At 43.1% G+C, this 22,475-nt stretch overlaps 1 protein-coding gene across 1 annotated transcript in view; it reads left to right on the top strand.

Moving 5' to 3' along the window:
* ror1 (receptor tyrosine kinase-like orphan receptor 1) overlaps positions 1 to 22,475 on the top strand; it is a 156,144-nt gene that overhangs the window by 116,480 nt on the left and 17,189 nt on the right. The gene's annotated exons all lie outside the window — the stretch shown is intronic.

Raw genomic sequence — 22,475 nt, 5'->3', positions numbered from 1 at the left:
CACGTTAGTTCGCTCAGGCTGGAGGAAACGAGAGCTCTGCACCGCGCATAATATGTGTCTGAATGAAAGATAATAAGCTTCACATTTACACCAGCCCGGTAGTGTTAGCTGCAGGTGAGGCCGGTGAGGGGCCTCTATGGCCCAGGACACTAAGAGGCGGAGATCCGGTCCGGACGAGCGCCGTCTCGTCCAGAACCTCTGACGTGAGACTTTGGAGTGAACAGTGTGCGGCCCCTGTCCCGGGCCCCTGTCCCGGGCCCCTGTCCCGGGCCCCTGTCCCGGGCCCCTGTCCCGGGCCCCTGTGCAGCCTCAGTTAGAGATGAGCAGGTTTGAGTTTGCGTCCCTCTCCCTCACATCACCATGTGTGAGATCAATCGTGACTCGTGATGTCTGTTTGACTTCTTAACGTGCAATGAGAGGAACGTAATGGTTTATGCACGTAAGGTCCATCAGCCAATCACATCGCAGCATTGTTTCACGCAGGAGTCCAGTGTGTGACGTTCTGATCAGAACAAACATTTATATTGTAATTCACTTTTAATAGAGCAATAAAACATTTACATGTATTTAAAAAGCATCATTAGACTATTTGTTATAAATTATAATAAATTGATAGTGAAAAATAACCAGACATATTATGATTACGTCTGTTATAGAATAATACTATATATTTTTATACAAAAGTGGCAAAGTTGCAGAAACGCAGTCTCTTCACTAAAGCGAGGTTTGGACCTTCACTTCTAGTTCTGGTCATTCTCTGGGAATAACATGTTTGCACTGTGTAGCTTTATGAGTGTTATCAAGCAATGCTTATGCCATTTGTTTAATTTAATATAACTTGTTTTGTCACTTTGGCAAGAAGGAACAGTTGGGAGCAGTAAAAGATAAATTAGTAAGGATATTACTACTATTACTTTTACATTTTCAGTTAAAATGAATCAATTTGACCATAATTATTTTTCATAGCCAATATTGTATTGAGTAATTAAGTACACTATTGTATTAATAACTGAATTTAGTCATTTTCTCCTGGCACAGTTTCATCACATCATCATTTTATAGCATTACAACCTCAACTTTTTACTCTTATTTTAGCCGGCTGGACCACATTAAAATGCAGCAGAAGACCCAAAAAAGGTCTGAAAATCTCTGGCCCCCAGACCCCCCCTGTTCATTAATTTAAACTGCTAATGTGGCTGTCGACCCTTAACGCCCACAAATACGCCCAAAAACGTATCTGGAACGTGTGTTATTTGTACAGGGAGTAGAGGTGATGTCAGCGGAATACCAAGTTGCATTGTGGGATTTAAGTTATCAATATTTGAGCTCGTGAGGTGTTGAGAATAAACTAACTGGCAAACGGATGCCCTGGAGTTTTGGTGCGCTTTGTTTGCGTTGAAGAAAGTTCCCATATGTGAATTGTTCACTGACAATGGCAATAAAACTGATTCTGATGACGTGGTGAGGGGCCCCCAAAAATGTTTTCGCTTAGGGCCCCCTGAAGGCTTGGGCCGGACCTGCTCAAATGTGATGATTTTTTCCTCACAATTTGGTAAACTTTGCCTAAAACGTATTGTAACTGAAGAGTGCATTTCATATCGCTTAAGTTTTATTCAAGGACAATGGCAATACAACTTTTTTTTCTAAATCTGTAGTAGGGCCATGATATACCGTATTTTCCGAACTATTTTTTTTATTTTTTTCCATAGTTTTTTATATTTATACTACATATACTTACTGACTTATATGTGATATTATTTGTTATTTTCACACTTGCAACCGGATTTCATACTCAACTTATATGTTTTTTTCTTCTCTATTATGCATTTTTTGGCTTATATAGTCCGGAATACGGTAATAGACACATGATAACACATTTAATTAAAACTATATATGTTTCTCTTTCCATTTGATACTTTTTTACTTGTATGTATTTCCCATAATTCCTTCTTTATTTTTCCAACATACATTCTTTGTGTTTTCTTTTCTATTTCACTCGGCGCTAAACAAATGGCTGAATCCATTTGGTTTGTACGTTGGATTTGATCAAACAGACGCTCTTGCAGTTTGCAGCAGCTGCTCTCCCAGTTGTACACAGGAGAGTCTAGTGAATGAGTCAACCTTATGATTTCCTGTCTGAATGCGCAGCTGGTAATTAATATTTGATACGAGGCTGTAACGATGTGCTTTGGCCCGCCGGCCCGCCTCACATGGTCCACATCTGAGCAAAGACTTTGTACTCTCCACTCACGTTTAACACAGCACAATCGATAATGGATTAAGTACTCCTGGGAAAATCTTACGAGTATAACATGGCTGTGTGTTTGAAGCCGACTTTCAAACCGTGAAATTAGGAAGTTGGTATTTAAATCTAACTTCCTAGATTACATAAACTCCTTGGCACATCGCTAATATTCACGTGCACAGATGTTCTAAATCGGGATGGACCACCCTTGCACAGCCAATTAGCTCTCAAAGGGTCGTATAGGGACTCATAAAGTTTGCAAGAGATAAAATGTTTTGTGATTAGATGAGGACAGTAGTTGTGGTCTGGTTCTGTCAGGAGAGAAACACAATTTACTTCATGAGAAAATAGTTGGGGACTTCTTTAAATGAGTTGTTAAAAAACAAATATATTCTGATGCAGTAAATGATCAAATCTTCTCACCTAAAGCTACTCTGACTTTGGGCTGTCTGCACAATGAAGCACCGGAACAAAACCTGTTTACCGTATTTTCCGGACTATAAGTCGCACCTTCTTTCATAGTTTTGGTCGGAGTGACTTATACTTATATTTATACTTATATACTTATACTCTGGAGCGACTTGATATGATATTATTTGTTATTTTCACCGCATTTCATACTCCAGTGCCACTTATATATGTTTTTTCTTCTCTATTATGCATTTTTTGGCTGGTGCAACTTATACTCCAGTGCAACTTATAGTCCGAAAAATACGGTAATGCTTAATGGAGTTATTGTATTGTATTTTTTTGGGGGGGAGTATTTAAGTTATTGAACCCAATTTTTATTTTTGTTGTTATTTTTTTTTTGTCTCAGTTTTTCTCTAGAATCAAATAACTGAAAATTAGGTGGGAACTAGACTACATTTTTTCCTGCTTTTTTTAATGAATTATTATTATTATTTTTTTATCATGGAGCCGTTACCAGTTCAAAACCACGAGTCAAGAAAGTGTAACAACTTTCCATATGTCTTTGTTTGACCTAAAAACACTGCCAATCATTGCCAGATTTGCCTTTCTAATACGATCATGCTGATACAATTCTGACAAATCAAATCACATAATAAAAAACAGGCAAAACAATGCGCCCCACTTATCCACTTTGTTTTGACAGTTTCTATCTCCTCAAATCCCAAATATTTCTTTGGTCCAGTCCTGATGTCTTCCCGCTGTTCGATCCTTTCTAAACTTTATTAGATTGTGCGCGGATCAAAGCGGGTTCGCCTGGACAGTTTTCACAAATGTCCCAATGGCGTGGGGCCGGTGCCAGGTTCCCCAAAGCCGCGGGGCGGTGCCAGGTTCCCCAAAGCCGCGGGGCGGTGCCAGGTTCCCCAAAGCCGCGGGCCGGTGCCTGGTTCCCCAAAGCCGCGGGCCGGTGCCAGGTTCCCAAAAGCCGCGGGGCCGGTGCCAGGTTCCCCAAAGCCGCGGGGCCGGTGCCAGGTTCCCCAAAGCCGCGGGGCCGGTGCCAGGTTCCCCAAAGCCGCGGGCCGGTGCCAGGTTCCCCAAAGCCGCGGGGCCGGTGCCAGGTTCCCCAAAGCCGCGGGCCGGTGCCAGGTTCCCCAAAGCCGCGGGCCGGGGCCGGTGCCAGGTTCCCCAAAGCCACGGGCCGGTGCCAGGTTCCCCAAAGCCGCGGGCCGGTGCCAGGTTCCCCAAAACTGGCGCGCACTGGAAATCAGACACTCTCTAAATCCACTCGCGGTAAAAAAAGCAAGAGACATTTATTAACAGCCGAATGCGATTGTCCACATCTGTTTCCATCTTCACGTTTGTTTACATGTTGTTTACGTGGATGTGTTTCCCGACGAGGCTCCGCAGCTGGGTTTGAAGAGGACAAGTCTGGATTCAGAAACCAGAGGATTATACATAAAAGACGAATGAAAGTTTATACAGTGATGCAATTATATAATAACCAAAGCAATGTGCGGAGATTATTAAACAGTAAAGTAAAATAAGTTGTCATTTATTCTTTATTTTTTGCTCACACTGGAGATTAGTATATATAATGTGCTATAATGTACAGTTTGCAGTTTTAGTTTAGTGTAGTATTGGGCGGTTCAATACCCAAATATCTATATTTTACTGGTTTAGAAAAGTAAGGCAAAAATGTCTGTACGGTTCATATTTTAGTTTTCCGCACATATATTTAATTTTTGGATTGGTTTGAGCAGGACTGGAGCAAATATAATGTTGAAGTAACCCTAATCCTAACCCATTGAAGTTGAATTATTCTTATTATTACATTAGTATTTCATTTTGCCTTTTAGTCCAAAACATACTGGTACTAAATTGGTATTGGATCGATATTGCTTAGTACTTCGCCGTAGTATTACTTGGTATCAGATCAGTAACTCCCATCACTCAAGTCCAAAAACACGTACAATTTGGATTTGTTTGTAGAATTGGATTTAGATGCGTTCAGCTACATTATTCGAAATGTTGCTTTTTATAGACATTTAAATTACCCTCAGACCTGGTGGTAGTGCCCCAAAGTCACAGTCACTTTTTACAATACTTTTCACTTGCACTTTCTTACTTTTCTGGTGGAGATGTTTTTACTTGGCTTGAATTGCTTTGCCGTATGGGATTTTCCTCATTTATCTCCATGGAAACAAGCGCATGACATTACCAAATCGAATTACGAGTCAGATCAGTTTATCACTGTCAGTATTAACAACATGCAATTGAATAAATCAGTGTTTATAATATCTTGGAACATTCCCCAGCATCAACATTACACACTCGTTACATAGTGCACCTTTTATATTTATCACTTCAAAGTGTTTTGCCCCATGAACCAAGTTGAAAATATAAAACCCTCCTGTGTGTATTTAGACCCTTGTAAATCCAAGCGGGGGCAAACACGAGCCGGGCCGTTCATTCCAGTCATTAGAGCGATCATTTAAAGGGACAGGGGCCTCCTTTGAGAGCCAGGAGACGGGCCCCAACCATCAGTGCTGCTCGTCATTACTGTCACGGCCGCTGTATTAGCCGCAGATCAGGCTGGCAGGCGTCAAGGAGACGGGGTCGCCTAATGATGACACGTGATGACCCGCTTACCTCACCTCTTCGCCAGCTGTTCAAACGTCCCGTCCGAAAACACGTCCGCTTCAGTCGCTGTCGTCGGTCTATTCGCTCACAATACCGCTGTCTTACGACGTACCGCGACGAATATCACTGGCGAGTTTCGTGACGGACGACATTTCCCGCCACCCACATCGCAAGCTGAAGTTCATATTGTTGGGCTTTTTGGGGGGTTCGGTTTCCATGCGTCTGCAGCGGGCCTAAGTACACACGGCAGGGCTGACAACCTCGGCGTTTGAGTTACCGTCGCGGCGGCGGGAGGGGAAACGCCGGAGCGGGAGGGGAAGAAAGATTTAAGGTGACGGAGGGTTGTAAAATATCCTCTTTTCGCGCCTCGGAGTTGGACCGTGTGAGGTTGTGAACGGTCGCACGGTGTTGTTTTAGCTACTGTACGCGCTCAAATTGGTTTACGCTCGATTTATTAGTACTCATGGGTTGCAGCTTCTCGTTATCTTCCATAGACGTTCACAGGAAATAGATTCTTTAACCCGGAACTGGCCTGTCCACTGATCTATACAAACCGCCGTCGATAAGATTCAGACGCCAACTCGTATGCCTTCAAAACTGGGGGGTCTTCGCTCTGTCACTGTCGCTGCTCTCCGGCGCACCCCACACAAAAGTGCTCTAATGCTCAAAAATGAGAACGAAATAAACGAATCGGAGTCATCCCCAGAGAACGTCGGGAGCAAACGCTTTCTGGAGTTAACGTACATAAAATCAAATGTTCTATACAAATGAACGGTGAAGCCAAACCCCATTTCAAACTAAATAAAACATCAATTTGGTCCGCTTTCAGCCCCGATTCCCCATTTCACTAATAATTCCTTACTCATTTAACATTTCCACATTCACTCCTCGTAGAATATCGCACATAAATCACCGCCGCTGCTCCTCCTCGCGACTCCCCCTCCTCCGTGTACCTCCGCCTTCACCGCAGATCTGTTTTTACAAGAGCAGAACAAACAGCATGTGGGGGGAAAAGTGAACCTGGCCTGCCAAAATTAGACCCCTAACTTTCTCTGTCTGCCGCTGAACACGCCACTGCCTCGCTTCCTTCGGTATCCGGCGGCGGCGCGGGGGGGAGGGAGTGAAAGAGTGAAAGAAAAACACTGTTAGAGGCGGGCGGTGCCATTACGCCGGAGTGGGCTGGTATTATGTGTGGTAGACTCAGTTGGGATTATCATGGGTTAACTATAAGCTCAGATCAGACGCAAAAAAGTTACTCGTAGCTGCTAGCAAACATGGCGTGGCCCAAAAAAGGTGACGAGTGCGTGTCAAGTTCTTTATAGTATTACGTAATAGTCTTGGTGGGTTTGAATGGTCTAATATCTGTAGTGTTTTGATCATTGTCTTCCCTGTTACTGTCAAAAACTGTAACTGTCAAACTGTCCCGGTAGTTCTAGCTCGTGGCTTATCTTGTTACGCTGATGAGTATAATAACACAAATGACGTATATATGGTGACGATAACCCGATTGCCAGACTTGTGTTTCAACAGTTGTCTTCTTTTTGTATTCATGTTAGATGTTGTTAGCATTCGCAGCGTGCAGAATCGGCTACGCTTTCTAGGCTCATTTTGTGTTTGGAACCGTTATAAACATGTTGAGGTTATGGTGTACATGCTTTTATGTTGAGACACAAAGTAAAGCAAAAAAAAAAATCTTTTGTCTTTCCCCTCCTCGTTGCCTCGGCGCTTCTCCCTGTCCACTTTTGGATGAATGGTGTTTTTTATGAAGCTTTTTCATCTCAGGCCGTAGACAGTGGAGTACAGCTGAATAACCGTGAGTGCATTGTTCAAAGTGAATATCAGCTGTAGACTCCGTGCATTTCCATAAGACGTGAGCCGGTCAAACATTCATATATAAATGTTCATAAAAGTTAAGGTGTAAATACTCCTTGTATTGAGACACAAACTCATCTCTCATGTGCAGGGTTGGGCCTGGATACTTCTTGAATCTGAAGCCGCAAATACCATAGAAATAGCTGCAGAGAGCGTACGGTCCTTAAGCAAGACACTTCACCCACTTTGCCTAGTGTGAATGTGGTCTTTGAGTGTCTGGAAAAGTGCAATTTAAGACTAAAACATTATTTTATTTTGAATTTTATTTTGGAATTTTGAGAATTTGAATTTTGAGAATTTGAATTTTGGAATTTTGGAATATTGGAAGATTGGAAGATTGGAAGATGATTGGATTGGATTGGATTGGCTTGGATTTGATTTTGATTTTGATTTATTTATCTATTTATTTATTTATATATATATATATATATATATATATATTTTTTTTTTTATATACTGTATATATAATTTTATTTTAATGTATTGATGTATTATTTATTTATTTTCAATTTATTTTATTATTATTATTATTTTACTATATCTTATTTTATTTTGTTATTATTCTTATTTATTATTAGGCCCGAGCGCCACAAGCTGGCGAGAGGCCTATTAATCTCGTAAGGCCGTGCGAAGCACGGCTGCGAAAGTGCGCGCGTAGTGCGCATGAAATCGAGCGCGAAGCGCTCGCCCACTTCCAAACACTCACTAACGCACTCCTTCACTCATGCACGCCCCGTGCATACTAATTAGTAGTAGGAAAATGGAACATGGAAGCCCGTGCAAAAGTGCGCACTAAACGAGCACTTTACATTACATCCCCATATAAAGCACTCATTTGCGCAAAGTAGCTCACGAATACGTTCCCCATCTCTTGCATGTTCCGTGCATATAAGCATGTAATGCAAAAATTGAACATTATTACTGTATAGAGGGCCAAAAACACAAAGTGGGCGGAGCCCACTCAAAATTAACGGAAGTACCCGTCAGTGACCAGGGACCCACACCATGAGGTAGGAAAGCGCGAGCGCTTTCCGAAAATGTATAGTTTATGATATTTGAAAAATGGGAAACATTGTTTTCGCATCGGAATATTATTCTTTCTTCTTTCTTCTTCTCGGGACCAACCCCCCTATTTTTCACCCAGTGAACATTGACGAAAAGTCACAAAAATGTTCACACCTCTAAAAATCGTGCCTCTCTACATTCTGGCTATTTCCCTTTTCTAAAACAAAAAAAATTGGCCGTCAGCGCCCCCAAATGTACCAAAAATGCATTGAGAGATGGGAAATGACCCAAAAAAAATCTGATCGTAGAATCATGAAATTTGGCGCCGAGGTAGATGGTGACAAGAGAAGTAAAAAATATTATTACGGCAACGCCGTCCGCCCAACCAAATGTCGGCCATATTGCTTCAAAAATGGCTAAACATGACTTCGGAGCTTTTCCAAACGTCGTACTTTTACGAACTCCTCCCAGGGCGTTGGCCCTAAAAAGCTGAAATTTGGTGAAAATGCTACTGAGGAGTGGGACATCAAAAGTTATCCAAATTACATTGATACCTGTCACGGTCTCTGTGCGGCGAAGCCGCAAACTGTAGCTAGAATTTCAGAAATCTCCCATATTTAAAATTTCTGCCGTTTGCGCAGATAAAGTCCGAATTGCGTCAAATAAGAATCAGTTGTTAAACTCTTTGCCCTAAACCTACTTGAAGTGAAATAAATTCATTTGGCGCCACAGCGCCCCCTACAGATTTTATATGGAGGTTAAATGTTTAGTTTTGCGAAATTATATGAAATTTGACACACAACTCAATTTTGGCATCCCCATCAAAAAAGTCAATGAGACCCATGTCATAATTGTTATGGCGTTGCCGTAACGATGACCGAAACCTTTCATGTTATTCCAATGGGGAAATCGCCAGAACATGTTTACACTTTAGACTTTCACAAACTCCTCCCAGGGCGTTAGACATATTAACCTGAAATTTGGTGAGACTCATCTTCAGGACCATCAAAAGTTATCCACATTTTCATTCAAAGAGTCACGGTGTCTGTGCGGCAAAGCCGCACATTTTGCCATGGAATTCAAAATAAAATAGCTTTTTGATGGTAAAACAAAGGGGAGAAGATGTGACAGCGTCACAGATTCAGCAGTAGATGTAATAAAAGGACAATTGGGGCGCGTTAGCGCCCCCTCCTCTTGCGGCGTGGCGGCGGCGTGGCGAGGGCCGATCATTGCCGCTTGCGGCTATATTTCGTATTATTATTCTTAATTTATACATTTTTATTACGTTATTAGCAACAAAGATGTATGATTTTAAAATATTGATCTCCAAAACTTATGCTGTCATTTGCTGCACGTAGTTTATTGAACCAACACACTGTCGGGCAGAAGATTCCAGTTGAATCAAATCTGATGAAACCAGTGAATTGGACCTCGACATTAAAAGGTTTCCATTACCAGATAATGTGTCGGTGTAATCCCTCATTCGTCCAGGCGTGTTCCATATTAGAAAAAGCTTCAGTTGTAGTCATCTGGACTCAGTTTGAAAAAATAGACGTTTCGACTCTCATCCAAGAGTCATTGTCAATAAAAGAATTTAGATCGAGAACTCCGATATTAATACTGTTCTGTGGTAAGACCCGCCCATTGGGCGGAGCCTTCCTGAAGTAGAAAGAGTTGTTTGTTTCAACAGAAACTCCCCCCTTGTATCTACCGAGCTAGCCTATTCAGAATCTTAATGGGCTATTAGAATCCTCTTTGTCTTTGTGAGACCCTGGCTCAACCACCCTGAGTACCTGACTAGCATCTACATGTCCTGGTCCTGGTCCTCTACCTTTCCAGGGGTTCAGTATTCCATTATAGATACCAGGAAGATAGAATCTGAGCCCTCCATTTCTGTTTAAAGAAGGTCTTTCTTTTTTAACAAAAATAGCTTCCTTGACTCCTCTTTCAAAGCATCTTTTCTCCCTGCTTAAAACCTTCACCTCACCGTCTTCAAACGAGTGATTAGAGGCTTCAAGATGGAGATGCACGGCACTCTGAGGTCCTGAACTAGTATTTCTTCTGTGCTGATAAAGCCTCTTGTGTAGAGGCTGTTTCGTCTCACCTATGTAACGTTCTTTACAACTTTCTTCACTGCATTGGATCGAATAAACTACATTGCTCTGTTTTTGAGTCGGCAACTTGTCCTTAGGATGAACCAGTTTTTGTCTTAAAGTGTTTCCTGGTTTAAAATAAACAGGGACTTCGTGTTGTCTAAAAATTCTCTGCAGTTTTTCCGACAGGCCAGACACATAAGGGATAGAGACACCCTTCCTTCTCTGTTCAGTTTCCCTTTTGTCCTGCTTCTTGGTTCTCTTCACTCTGTTGAGAGCCCAAGCGGGGTAACCACAGGCTGAGAGGGCATTTCGGACATGTTTTTCCTCTTTCTTCTTGCCCTCTGAGCTGGTGGGCACACCTTGAGCTCTGTGTTGTAAGGTTCTGATCACCCCCAGCTTGTGCTGTAGTGGGTGGTTGGAACCAAAGAGCAGATACTGGTCCGTGTGTGTAGGTTTCCTATATACTTCTATTTGGAGTTTCCCGTCCTCTCCTCTGATCGTGGAACAATCAAGAAAGGCCAAGCGATTCTCCTTAGCGTCTTCTCTTGTAAACCTGATATGTGGGTCCACAGCATTGATGTGATCAGAGAAGGTTTCCAGCTCTTGTTCCTTGATTGTTACAAAAGTATCATCGACATAGCGAAGCCACAGTTTTGGGGCTATGCCTGAGAATGAGGCCAGTGCCTTCTTCTCAAAGTGCTCCATGTACAGGTTGGCCACTATGGGAGAGACGGGCGAGCCCATGGCACAGCCATGAATCAAGTAAGTAAGTGGTGTTCAGACAGATGTCCAACAGTTTACATATGTGTTCAGGTGTCAGTTTGGTCCTTTCCTGTAGGGTGGTGTCTTCCTGCAGTCTGATCCTCACTGCTGCTACTGCATCAGAGGTCGGGATGCAGGTGAACAGGGACACAACATCATATGAAACCATGAGGTCATCTGGGTCCAGTTGGAGATGTTTCACTTTATCCACAAAGTTGTGCGTGTTTTCCACATGATGTTCCGAATTCCCCACAAGCGGAGCCAATATAGTTGTTAAATGCTTGGCCACATTGTAAGTGATGGAATCTGTGCTGCACACTATGGGTCTGAGTGGAACATCCTTTTTGTGTATTTTTGGAAGGCCATAAATGCAAGGCATGGCTTCACCAGGATACAGTCTGTAATACAGAGGCCGGTCTATCGCTTCCTCTTTTTCCAGCCTTTGTAAACAGTCTATCACTTTCTTCTCAGCCACTGGTCGGATCTCTTTTCAAGCGTTCGTATGTGGTCCTCCTTCAAATATCACAACCTCCTTCAAATATCACATCTGAAGAGAGAAAAGCACTTTCAGCACTGGAAAAGGATCATAGCATCAACATCCTCCCAGCAGACAAGGGACGTTGCACTGTGATTCTCAACGCAGCTGATTACGAAGCCAAAGTCCACACCCTCCTCGAGGACACGACCACATACGAACGCTTGATACGAACTTAAATTTAGTTCGGGAGCAGGACCACACCCCTTTCACGCCCCTTCCTGCGGATACGCTATTTAAGCATCCAGGTCACACACACCGGTGTTCATGACTTTGTGCCCCTCCCTCCCACCCTCTTTTAATTATTCTAATGTACCTCCTAGATGGGGGTAGCGAGGCCCGTTAGTCCACAGCCTTCATCGCCAGAAGCCCCAAAACGGCATCCATTTCTGTACATTTGTGTTGTTCGTGTTTCTTGTACGCCAATAAACACTTTGCATCGTAGCTGGGGTTGTGGTCCTAGTGAAACTCTTTTGTTCCCTCTACAACCATTTACAACTGTGGCTTGCACTCTCGCATCACAGCAAGAAGGTCACGGGTTCAACTCCCCGTGCCGCTGTGGGTTTCCTCCGGCACTCCAGTTCCACCCATCAACCCAAAACATGCACCAAATGTAAAATCCTCCAGCTTCAGTAGTCCTGACCACGCCGGGCACAAAGCTCCGCCTCCTGCTCCTGAGGACACATTGAGGGATGGGTCAAATGCAGAGAAGTGTGCAACATATTACAATAAATATGTGTTTTCCCTGGCTGCTGCGGGCTAGATCTGTGTGTGAGGTGCATTGCTCTGTAATTAACTCGCTGTCAACACCAGATGAGATTACGCTTAGTAACGTGACAAAGACGGCTCCGTGGAAATCCAATTCATCAATTTAGTGTCTAACCTACGGTCGTTTGAGTGCACAAGTTGACACAACAACCTGAAATGAAATCAGCTCAAATGTGTTTAGTCTTGTGCGACTCGTTATATAAAGGCAAAATAACCTGTATTTGCTTATCTTTTTTAACAGTTTATTGAAATTTGTGGTAATTATATCATGTTGGGAGTGATTTGGAAGGGTGTAACTTGTTCAAAGATTACCAAATGTGATTAGCACAGGCGAAGCATCCATCTCTAAACCACAGATATAGTTTTCCGTTCGTCGTGTCAGAACAAAGTAACTCATGAGGTTTTCTCTCTTCTTATTTTAGATAGCAGAGTTGTCACCTCGACCAATGTCTGTTGTTATCTGTAAATGCTCGATTTATACACTGCACAAAGGCAAATAGAGTGAAAATGTGAGTTTAAATTCAATCAGAAGGACTATTTCTTTGCTATCTTTTGTCCGCTACATTTGCCTGTCAATCCGTTGCCTCTCTGGCCGTTCATATAAATTCACATTCTCTCCTCCGTTAAACTGCTATTTCAGCTGTGCAAAAACACTTCTCTGCTCCGTCTCCACCGCAGCAGCATAACTTTGAACCACCTCGGCCTCCATCTGCACCACCAGTGTTGTAGAGTATCTTCACAAATCTTTCATACTTTTTATTGCATTGGTGACATCTCAAAGCTCTAAGCAACTGTCAGGGTGAGACACTGCGATATACATCGGGGCAGTTTATATGTAAAAACAGACAAAATTGCTAATATTTCAATCTGAAAAAAAATATATAAAGTTATTAGTTATTTTGAATAGCTTATTATCTATTTCAGTGAACTGGATTTTACTGGAAAAAAATTGCATAAACTTTGACTGGAATGAGAATCCTAGTGTGATGTCACTTCCTGTCATTTTCCACCGATTTTTCAACATTTTCTCCACAAATACCTGCTCGATTGGTGTAAAACTATCATTTATATGTACAACCGGTACAAACACACCAAATAAAGTCAAAATTAGAGAATTGTAAAGACCTGTCATACGCCTTTTGACCCTCATTTAAAGTCCAGGGACGACAGAAGCGCTCAAAGGATGGATCCTCTTCACTTCACTGTTCCTCTCAACATGTCTATAAGTCATGCTAAACTGTTTCACATCTGGTTAAGAAATATGCCAGTCGCTTTTGTGGGGACACGCTGGAGTCCCAACCTGGCAACAAAGACCCCTTTAGCAGTGCGATGTTAGCGGCTCCTTCATCTGTGTCCAGACCATTGCAGAGAACACTATCGTTTTTGGCAGTTTTCGGTGCGTAAACTGCCAACCACCGAACGATCTGTCGAACAATGTCACGAACTGTTTATAATACAAACAATGTGCCTCTTTCTTTTGTTTCTTGGGCAGCACGATGTTGGACATGAGTGCAATACACGCAATACAGCTGTTAAGTACGTTATCTGTAGCATTGCGAGATTGGAACATACTTTTTGACACAATAATTTTAGTTATATTAAAACAAAAACAATGCACGGATACAAAACCAAGAAGAATCGACGCTAATTTATGGAAAAATCATCAAAAAAACATTACATTTTCTGTCAGATGGAGGACCTTGGTGTTATTTTGATACTGTATGTGTAATCTGTTGCGTTTTATCGATTATTGCTGTAGCTGATACTGCAATATTGATACTTTGGCCGCCCTACATGTTGTTATCAGCAATACACTTTAGATATCGGTCTCAACGTTGATATTGCACCAACCAAAATGACCGTGTACAGTTATCACTACTTTTTACTATAGTTAACAATTAGTTTCAAAAAATGTATGTAGTAGAAAGCTGTTAATAAACCATTATGTCTCAAAGTACATGCACGCAGGCACTGTACACTTCAACAGTTGTTCTTTTTCAGTTAAAAGGTACATACATCAACATTCGGCAGTTCTAGGCACATTCTCATTTTTGCCAAGTGCTAAAATCGAGCAATATTTTCTTAACCACTGTACCGTAAAAATTGTATACATTACTGACAGATTGATTAAAGACCCTTCACTGCACTTCTGCTTTGAGCTTTTGTAAACACTTTTCGTTCCTTCCATACAAACGTGTTTCTCCCACATTCTCCGGGATCGTTCAAGTAGCGCTCACCGACAAAATATATCTCTCCGCGTGTTTAGCCGAGCCCTCTGCAGACCTCTGTCGCCGTCTTGTTGTGGATTGTTTTTTAGCGCGGCGCTGATGGATTGGGAGATGTCGACCTTAATATGGGCCTATGGGGACGCGCCCTTTGCCACGCAGTCGTCCTTTCGCTGCGCCGCTGTTTGAAACCGGAGCTCCCGCCGAAAAAAAACCTCCCCCGCCCTAGCGTCACAAACCTGGACGTCTCTCTCGTTTAAACACCGCGCGGGTCAAAGGTCGCGGTGCCCCTTTAAATCCACGGGGGGGGGGAGGAGCGCCAAATCGCTCATAAAAAGCCGTTTATATTCTCAGGTGTTGACGAAGGCGCGAGTCCTGTCAGAGCGCGCCTTCGCCACACACGGCGGCGTTCAACCGACAGCTACTTGTGTACGAGCTGGGCTTTCACGCACACGGCACTTCGGACACTTCCTGTTTCCTGTTGCCCAGAATCTCTCGTGCCGCTGGCCTGTCGGCGATTCCCCGTGGCAGGTCTGGTCAAGGTTAGACTCGGTAGAATGTGTGCAGGGGGTTTGTAGTCCTGAAGGGGGTGCTGGCGTCGCTGAACTTTGACCTTTAGACGAAAAACATTTAGAACAGTTCTCAGTGCAAATGCTGGTTAAACTGTAGAGCTCAAATGTTGTAGCGCTAAATGCTAAATAAGCTGCGTATTGTTAAAGTTTTGCAAATGTAAGCGGAAACTACAGGTACTTTACTTCTCATGTTCTTCTACTTCTGATTCGAAGAAAACATTTTAAATTACAGGAAGTAAAGGTTCTAAATCAGTTTGTCAATAAGCGACGTTCCACCGAAAAAACAATGATGCACTTTTCTGACAGTTTAAACAATAATTTCACAAAATAAAGATTTAAGTGTTGTCTGGTGGTATTATTATTTGTCAAATCATAACTATTGTGCGATTTATACGGGTTTTGGACCTTTTTCACAACGTGGTTGCTTGGATTTTTCAATAAAGCAGGGCAAGTTTGTTTGTAGAGCGCAATTTGTACAAAGTGCTTCACACAACAGGAACATCTTCTAAATCCCCAAAACAGAAGAGAGTAAATAACATCCTTTTAGGTATAAACACAGCTGAAAAAAATAGTTTATTTATTTTCTAGACATAATGTTGATTATGCCTCACCCCTAAAATTTATACGTCTTAAATGGAGCAGATGTCAGAAATATCAGCATTGTTTCAATTGTCTGGGTTTGATCTAGCTTTGATTGCAGTGAAAATATCGATAATATGGAAGCAATCATCATACAAAAAGTGTCGACATATGGTTTATAATGATTGACTGGAACAATAATGAGCCATAATTACAAAATAAAAGACAGAGACAATCATACACAACAAAAGTAACAGTACACACAGTTAAATACCACAGCAATATCAAGGGCAAATCCGTATCCGTCCCATAATCATCTGTCGCCATGGTGCTTTGTTTCTTTGCTCTAGCTTCATATAAATGGACAAATTTGATCAACTTTGGACTAAATGAGACTTAAATGTAGGACTTTTTATGTGGTGATTTTTATTTATGTTTTGTCTTATTAGGCCCGAGCGCCACAAGCTGGCGAGAGGCCTATTAGTTCCGTAAGGCCGTGCAAAGCAATGGAGCAATGGAAATGGAGCGAAAAGCGCTCGCCCTCTTCCAAACACTCACTAATGCACTCCTCCACTCATGCACGCCCCGTGCATACTAATTAGTAGTAGAAAAAGGGAACATTACCGTTGTAAACGGGCGAAGCCCGTGCAAAAGTGCGCACTAAACAAGCACTTTACATTGGAAAGCACTCATTTGCGCTAAGTAGCTCACGAATACGTTCCCCATCTCTTGCATGTTCCGTGCATATAAACATGTAATGCAAAAATTTAACATTATTATTGTATAGAGGGCCAAAAACACAAAGTGGGCGGAGCCCACTCAAATTTAACGAAAGTACCCGTCAGTGACCAGGGACCCACACCATGAGGTAGCAAAGCGCGAGCGCTTTCCGAAAATGTATAGTTTCTTCTTTCTTCTTTCTTTCTTCTCGGGACCAACGCCCCTATTTTTCACCCAGTGAACATTGACGAAAAGTCACAAAAATTTGCACACCTCTAAAAATCGTGCCTCTCTACATTCTGGCTATTTCCCTTTTCTAAAATTTAAAAAAATGGCGCATAAGCGCCCCCAAATGTACCAAAAAAGCATTGAGATAGGAAATGACCCAAAAAAAATCTGACAAATTTAACATTTCTACCGTTTGCGCAGATAAAGTCCGAATTGCTTCAAATTAGAATCAGTTGTTAAACTCTTTGCCCTAAACCTACTTGAAGTGAAATAAATTAATTTGGAGCCACAGCGCCCCCTACAGATTTGATGAGACCCATGTCATAATTGTTATGGCTTTGCCAACAATGACTGAAACCTCCCATGTTATTCCAATGGGGAAATTGCCAGAACATGCTTATACTTTATACTTTCATGAACTCCTCCCAGGGCGTTAGACATATTAACCTGAAATTTGGTGAGACTCATCTTCAGGGGTAAAAGAGTCACGGTCTCTGTGCAGCGAAGCTGCACATTTTGCCAAGAATTCAAAATAAAATTGCTTTTTGATGGTAAAACAAAGGGTGGAAGATGTGACAGCGTCACAGATTCAGCAGTAGATGTAATAAAAGGACAATGGGTTTTAGCGTCCCCTCCTCTTGCGGCGTGGCGGCGGCGTGGCGAGGGCCTATCATTGCCGCTTGCGGCTATATTTTTGCCATTATTATTGTTATTTTGGTCGTGTTTCTTCTTTTGTGTTAATTTGGTCATAAATTGAGAACAAATAATAAATAAAATAAAACAACACTGTGGCAGCCTCTCTAGAAGGAGATCATGGGTTCGATTCCCGGGCCAGACCAACATCACATGATCTCTCTGGGTGGAGTCTGAGGTCCAAAGTCACTGGGATAGGAACTGGGTGTTAATTAAATTGGAGGTGTGATGCATTTCCAGGCCAACAAAATATGTTTTCTTTAGTCACCACCAGCTATACTAACATTATAGGCAAAACAACAACATCTCCATGGAGACAAGCAGGTGGCAGACCAGCCAAATGCCGTTTTGCGCGATCATTTCAAATAGCCGACTGTATGACGTGTCTGTGACTTATGAATTACTCATATTTAATCCCGTTTACACATTACACCTTCTCCTCGTCATTTGCTTCTCAGAGCTTTTTGGACGTGTATCCTCCTGTCCTACCCGTCACTCTCCCGTCAGCCCGAACATGTGTCCTCCTATCCGTCTTAAGTGCCTACCTGTGTGCGTTCCGATTGGCCCTGTGATCTCCAGCAAATGAGCCGCGGTAAACGGGTGATGAATGTGCGCCCGGGGCCATGGCGAACCTCCCGCTCCTCGCCCGCGCCTCTGCAAGCGATAATAACAGGAAAAAAGTTAAGAGCACGCTCAAATCTATCAAAGCGTTCCCGAGTGTGTTCAAGGAATGCTATTAAAAGGAAGGAGGACAGAAAGTTGTTAGATACGCATCGCTCAAGGGTAGAACGTGAAAAGAACTTGAACAGTAAGTAGCTTGTAAGTCGCATTCTTTTATTCATCTTTTCCGCTCGTGTCTGGGGCCTTCACGCCTTGAAGTGGACTCTCATCTCTGACAGATGTTTATAGACATCCATTGACTCGGGGCAACGGAAACGAGCCAGAATAACTTGGGAATGGTGGGAGAAAAGTTTGAATAACAAAGGAAAGACACTCAGATCGTACTCTTAAGTCATTTGTATTGTGCAGAATCAATCGCACATCCGTCGATATCAATACAAAATGTTCCATAAATATTATCTTTAAGCAAATCCTCCGCGAACAAATCTCTCCAGAGGTTGCTGCGCTCAAAGGGCCCGTCCCTAGCTTGTATTTTGTCCGTTTTACACGTGTTTATTTTAAAAGCTAACTACTTCGCGGCGTGGCGACTCAGAAGGTAACGAGTTCGCCTCCCGGGCCTGACAGGGCCTTTTCTGTTTAGCGAGTTAGCGTGTTTCCCCCGTGTCCGGGCGCCTTTCCTCCGGGCTCCGGTTTCCCCATCAACCCAAAACAACACAAACAATAAATACCCAAGGCCCCCTTTTCTTCCTCCGAGCGGTGATGTCATCGGCCCCGGAGTGCTTCTCTCTCATTAAAGTGTAACTATTACTTTACAAATCATAATCTATTGACATCTGCTCATAATTGTGGAGTGAGTACTAAGTATACTTCCATTTTTCTCTTTCTGCTCCGAAACTACTGGAGGTCGTTACATGTTTTGGCAGTAGATTACGATGCTTATTGGAAACAAATATAACCGCTTCATGAGTTATGCGAGGATGGATCGTTAATGTTACAGGAAAGTGCAATGTCTTCAGTTTCCTACAAAGTCCAGCGGTGATTCTCAGCAGGACGCTCGAGTATCACATGGAAAATCACTGTTTGTGCGAGAGAATATACATCTCCTCTGCTCCTTCAAACACGTACAAATAACTCGAGATCAGAATTATTTACAACACCTATAAAAAGCACCGAACCAGGAAAAGAAGCGGCTGGACTGGAAATTGTAGGAGTTGTGGTAGAGAAATTGACAATAAAATACATTCCGAGAGGATATTTTCAGTATCCAATGACCATAGTCTGACCAATGCCGTCGTGGATGATAAAAGGTATTTGCTCATGTCTAGATCGATACTTTTAACTTTAAAGTGAGGCCCACAAGTTTAAGTAAAGTTGTAGTAAAGTTCACAAATGAAGAATTGTATGATGTAGTTTATATATTGTAAGTCCCGGGCCTGCAGGACGTCCCAGGCCTGCAGGACGTCCCGAGCCTGCAGGACGTCCCGGGCCTGCAGGACGTCCCGAGCCTGCAGGACGTCCCGGGCCAGCAGGACGTCCCGGGCCAGCAGGACATCCCGAGCCTGCAGGACGTCCCGGGCCTGCAGGACGTCCCGAGCCTGCAGGACGTCCCGGGCCAGTAGGACGTCCCGGGCCAGCAGGACATCCCGAGCCTGCAGGACGTCCCGAGCCTGCAGGACGTCCCGGGCCAGCAGGACGTCCCCTCTCTGTGACAGAAGGCTGCATTGTTAAAGTGCAGTAACACTCTTTAGCCTCACTGCTCATTTACTGTATTACTTTCTACAACACCTATCCATCAACAATTGTATGCATTATTTTATCTAGTATCTTTATCTTGATTTTATTTATTTTACTTCGCAACTTATTGTTTGGAAAGTGAGATTGCTATTGTTAGATTTGTGATATTATCTGTGGAGTTGTGGTACAAAAATTGACAATAAAATACATTCCGAGAGGATATTTTCAGTATCCAATGAGCGTAGTTGTAATGCTGTTGTGGACGATCAATATTTTTAACTCTAAATTGAGGCCCACAAGTTTAAGTAAAGTTGCAGTAAAGTTCACAAATGAAGAATTGTATGATGTAGTTTATATATTCTAAGTACCACCTGTTTAGCCTCACTGCTCATTTACTCTATTTCCATTAGAAATACAACACCTAAACATCAACAATTCCCACAATATCGCCACTAAAAGATGATTTAGATTCACTGCATGTGCATTATATTATTTCGTATCCTTATCTTGACTTTATTTTTACTTTGCAACGTATTGTTTGGAAAGCGAGATTGCTATTGTAGATTTATGATATTATGTGTGTTTTTCCATCCACTCATACATGCATTCTGGTCCGTCTTCTGACATTTTGACTGTGACTCAAACTCTTAAATATCCTCCTGCAGGACGTCCCGAGCCTGCAGGACGTCCCGGGCCTGCAGGACGTCCCGGGCCTGCAGGACGTCCCCTCTCTGTGACAGAAGGCTGCATTGTTAAAGTGCAGTAACACAAGCACCAGCAGTTCCCTCTCTGTGGTCACGGGCCAATGACAGAGCGACATCACAACATCAAACAAAAAACAACCAATCACAAGTCTCCGTTGGTGTTTTGGAGAGACTGTCTCTCTAAATGGCCCATGTTGTATTTACTGTTGCAACACTGAACTGTAGCGTGACTTTCACACGGCTGCACAGACAATGGCAACGTTCAACTGAGACAAAAGTTTTGCAAAATCGATATGTTTTGATAGTTTGTGGTACGTTTTATTTATTATCTTCGTTACATTTTGGAAACAGTTGTTAGGGACATATTTTGTTTCATTTTACACTCCTTTGTTCTTTGTATTTCTTTGAAGTGTTTGAAGTTGGACTTTTGCATTTTGCCAGGCTTTGGAGGAATGTTTCGTCCCTTCACGATTGTTTCATTTCACAAAGATCTGTGCTTCATCATCAAATTCATTTCTATTGTTTTCTGTCATTTGCAGAAACCACTGCTTTTGTCACTGTAAAAGATTAGAGTCCCGACTGTCTGACACCGTCCCAGGTTTGTGTCCCAGGTCCACGTCCTAGGTTTGAGTCCCAGGTTTATGTCCCAGGTTTGTGTCCTAGGTTTCTGTCCAGGGTCCACGTCCTAGGTTTGTGTCCTAGGTTTGTCCCAGGTTTATGTCCCAGGTCCATGTCCCAGGTTTGAGTCCCAGGTTTATGTCCCAGGTCCATGTCCCAGGTTTGAGTCCTAGGTCCATGTCTCAGGTTTTTGTCCCAGGTCCTTCGTAGTTCTTGGTACTCTTTTCTTGAACTAATGGCGTCTCTAAACCAGAAATAGTATTGTTAATCTAAAAATAAGTAAACGTTTTAAACTAAGGCCTGACCAGCAGCATTGGTCAGAAAAGGTTATAATCATGTTATAATATGATGAGGTGTGAAGAGAAACCCGTGAAACTCTGCAGTACATGCATTTGTCCACTGAACACTTTACTCCGGAAGAAATCTCACCTCTTTTTTACTACTTTGAGCTCACTTTTAGATCTTGGGTTCCTCGCAGGCATTTCTGGCGCAGTGAAAGTGGTTGTGGGTCAGCTGCATACTCCTGTGGACAGCCCATCACTGCACAGATCGTGGCACAGTATTTATGAGCTCAGAACAGCCGCCTGTCCCCAAAGAAACCACTTTTCAGGCGGTTTCAAAAGGAATGCAGATTAAATGAATGTAAAAGTGTCAAATAAAAGCGAGGTCAGTATGATACCAAAACACTAGAGATTTGTGAAAACTTGTGACCATTTAAACTTACAAAGATAAACTAGAAAATCCTGTATCCATATTTACCTCAACTGACAGAAGGCCACACCAAAAAATAACTCAGAAGGTTTTCTAATATCCACAATTTAAATATAGTTTGCATTTTCATGTTTTAATTGTATTCAAAAATGCACACATAATAATTGCAGTAGACATGAAATGAGAAATGAATTCAGAGCTTGGAAGAATGTCACCGCCACAATTCCTTGTTTAGGTTTTGTGGTTCAGAAGCCCCCTATGATGACAACATGAACAAGGCAGTTTACGTCGCCCGGATCGGCGTCACCGGGGCCCCATCCTGGAGCCAGGCCTGGGATGGGTGCTCCATGGCGAGCGCCTGGTGGCCGGGTCTTACCCCACGGGGCCCGGCCGGGCACAGTCCGAAAGAGCGACGTGGGGCCGCCCTCCCGTGGGCCCACCACCCGCAGGAGGATCCATAAGGGGCCGGTGCAGAGAGATCTGGGCGGCAGTCGACGGCAGGGGCCTCGGCGACCAGATCTCCAGACACAGAGACTAACTCTGGGGACATGGAATGTCACCTCGCTGGGGGGGAAAGAGCCTGAGCTTGTGCGGGAGGTTGAGCGATACCGACTAGATATAGTCGGCCTCACCTCCACGCACAGTTTGGGCTCTGGAACCCATCTCCTCGAGAGGGGTTGGACGCTCCACTTCTCTGGTGTTGCCCGCGGGGAGAGGCGGCGGGCTGGTGTGGGCTTTC

The sequence above is a fragment of the Eucyclogobius newberryi genome, unplaced genomic scaffold (genome assembly GCF_026437365.1).
Source record: "Eucyclogobius newberryi isolate DKJ021-1_F unplaced genomic scaffold, fEucNew1.0.hap1 SCAF_9, whole genome shotgun sequence".
Lineage (NCBI taxonomy): Eukaryota > Metazoa > Chordata > Actinopteri > Gobiiformes > Gobiidae > Eucyclogobius > Eucyclogobius newberryi.
Note: the sequence above shows the minus strand (reverse complement) of the source record. Positions and strands in the feature narration are given on the sequence as shown.